The sequence below is a fragment of the Helianthus annuus genome, chromosome 13, assembly GCF_002127325.2.
Source record: "Helianthus annuus cultivar XRQ/B chromosome 13, HanXRQr2.0-SUNRISE, whole genome shotgun sequence".
Taxonomy (NCBI): domain Eukaryota; kingdom Viridiplantae; phylum Streptophyta; class Magnoliopsida; order Asterales; family Asteraceae; genus Helianthus; species Helianthus annuus.
Window position 1 is genome coordinate 129648232 of NC_035445.2, and position 3407 is coordinate 129651638.

Consider the following 3407-nt stretch of genomic DNA (forward strand, 5'->3'; position numbering starts at 1 on the left):
TGTCTGAACACAGATTTTTAAGAACCTGAGATGATACCTTAGCTACAACCATCATGGCACAGTCACAAGCATGCTCTTTCTCATCAGTCACCTTCTCTTCCTTCTCACCATGTTTCTTCTCTTCTTCTTCTTCTTCTTCTTCAGACCAGGGGTCAGACAGTGGTTCCAACAGGGGTTCTGAATTTTCTCCCAACAGTATTTCACCAGCAACAGCAGTAACCACTGCTTCAGCATTTTCATCCACTATTTCAGCACTTGACTATCCTTCTTCAGCTTCCAGCCCTTCAAGTATTGACTCCAATGCTACAAAACAAAATTCATAACTAGGAGCATCATTAGTAGCATAGAGTGCAAAATTTTCATCACCTAGATCATCAGGTAAGCTGCTCCAGTCAACAAAGCCTTGTGTGAAGAAACTTTGTTGATCTGGTTGAACCACTGTTGGTGCAGCTTGTTGAGGTGCAACTGGTTGCACCTGAACATGAGGTACAGGGGCTTAGACATACTGAATTTGAGGAACAGTGGTTTGGACATACTGCACATGCACAGGGGTTCCAGGGTTTGCATAATGAGCAGTGTTTACATAGGCAGCAGGGGTATAATGGGAATACTGAACAGTGCCTTGGTTATTTTGTGGTCTTGGACTAGGGTGAGTGGTGATATGTCCATATGTTTGACTCCTACATTCCCTAGCAAAATGACCTAACCTATTGCACTTGTAGCATTTGATTTTAGACTTATCCAACCCTACTTTTAGATTCCCATGCAACCTGGGAATTTTCTCCCTGTCCTTTTATAAAATCTGCTGGTTCTAACACTCAGCAATGCCAGTCGGTGTAATATGTCCATTTCCTCTAAGTCAGTTGGATCACAATGCTGAAGGTCATTGAGTTCAAAGCATAGATTGTCAGAGTTCTGGCTTTCTCCATTTGTTGTGAAAGCAAAATTGGATGAGTGAGGATCAGAGTTGAAATTACCATCAGCATTTATGTCAATAAAATGATCGTAACTCTGATCCTTACTACTGCCAGACTCTTCCTGACCCAGAAGAGTTGTGTTGCAAAATAAATAGTCATATGCAACTTTCCTAGACTCTTTTAACTTCATTTTCTGGTTTAACTCCCTTTCATAAGTCAGGAGTCTACCATGAAGTTGGGTCAGGGTCAGATCTTTGAACTCAACATAATTTCTGGTCACAAAAGCAACTGTATCCCATTTATCAGGCAGTGATCTAAGAAACCTGCTATTTTGTGTAGATTTAGCAAATTTAACATTAACAAGTCTTAGCTCACTAATGAGACAACTGAATCGCTCAAACTGTTGTGTTAATGTTTCACCCTTAACGTGACAAAAGGTTTCATACTGCTGATTCAGAATTTCCCTGTTATTTTCAATTACTTCTTCAGTTCCCCCAAATTGTTCCTTAAGTGCTCCCATAATTCCTTAGCACTGTTACAGTCTAACAGTCCAACATAAATTCATTAGGTAATGCAGATGCAACGATGCTAAATGCCTTGCCATCCAATTCAAATTTCTTAAAGTCCGTTTCAGTATAGTTTTCAACTTTCTTAGGCTCAAAACTCTTTGGATCCTCAGCACTCGGCACCATTGGAGCATGTGGTCCAAAGATAACCGACTTCCAACATCCGGTATTCTGTTGAGCAAGGATGTGTCCCATCCTTCTCTGCCAGATGTTGTACTCATTTCGCTTCAACATGGGTGGTTTAATAAGTGAACCAATGTTATTGTTAACATCTTGTAATTGTGACGTCATCCTGGTTGTTTTACATGTACTGATTAATCAAATTTGTTCGTGATTAAACCTTACTCTGTTTTTCAACAAAACAAACAATAATAAGTATCAACGATTGTGAGCTGAACTTTTGCGTCAAGTAGTTAGGCCCAATAAACGAGTGTCATGTATTAATGTTGCCAAGAAGCTGTCGGCCCATGCATGTTTGTCGGACACTAAAACAAGCTGCCAAATCACTATAAATTCACATTTAAAAGCCCAAATTATCTGTGTTGATGTTTGTCATATTATAAAATCAATTCTAAAAATTGTCAGTTAGTGGTTTATCACGGTCCTATCAGATTTAGAGATTCAAATTAAAGGCCCAATCAACTATTAAAATCGATTTAAGAATTAATATTGCATGTTAATAAGTGTTGTGGTCAGAATATTTGTTTCGGTCAGACATTAAGTGTTTTCGATAAACAGGTGGTTCATTAATATTGCATATTATTTCGGCCCTTGTTTGTTTGTGAGGTCAAGTGTCATTGCGGCCCAATCACGTCCACTTTAATGTCAGCCCATGTGAGAACATATTTTTCGGCCCAATCAAAGAGTTTTAATTGAATATTGTTGGCCCAATCACTTGATTCAATATTGATAATTGTTTTGATATAAAAGGTTTGGTCAAATCAGAAGTTGTTGGATTATTATTGGCATTTGAATATTGATCCGGGTCATAGCACTTCGTACGGTTTGAAATTTGAATCTCAGGTCGCATCAAGTTCAGTTTGCACGGTGTGTCAATCTTCAGTCTGCTCAGTCTATCAACCTTCAGTCCGCACAAAAATATTCATCAGTTCGATCATACTGCTCCAGCCGCTCGCTGTAATGGCTTGCTTCTCGGTGGCTCGCACCCTGGGTGGTTTTCAGTTGTTTGATAGTGTTTAAACTGATAAGTGTTTGTTTGTGTGTTTGATTCTTGTAATTCGAGATATTCAAGGTTTGAAGATTAAAGCAATGACTGCTGAAGTAACACTTACTCGTGAAGAAAGACATGCACGTCTGAGATTGGATGATGTGTATGATGCTTACAAAGAAGCAACACGAGCAGGCAGGTGGAGCAAAGAAAAAGAATGCTATGTTGATCCTCAAGGAAATCCAACGGTTGATCCAAAGACAGTTGACCTTGATGCATTAGTTGCTGCTATACCTACTGTGAGTGTTTGGTGCAAAGGCCTTAGGGAGATTCAAAGGTACAAAGAGCAGGTTGAAGAAGGTATTCGGAAGGTGATATTTGCTAGTCTGGAGAAGAAAAAGAAGAAGACAGTTGAAGAAATTGTGACTGAAAGTGAGAAGATGGTGAATGAAGTGAAGAAGGTTGAAAAGAAAGCCGAGGAAGGTGTTGAAGAGAAAGTGCAAGTCGCTGAAGAAGATCAGATTCAGAAAGCTGAGGAAACCAAAGTGCCAGTCATTGAGGTAATTATGCAAACTGATACTTTTGATAAAATTGATGATGAAGTTGAACAACAATGCAAAAAATGCATCGAAACGTGCAGTGCTTGTATTGAGAAAGATGAAAAACTCAACAACAGAGACATTGAATTTACTAAAATAGATAAAATTTTCAAAGAAAAATGTCATGAGATGATTGAAAATGAAAAGTTTTTGAAAC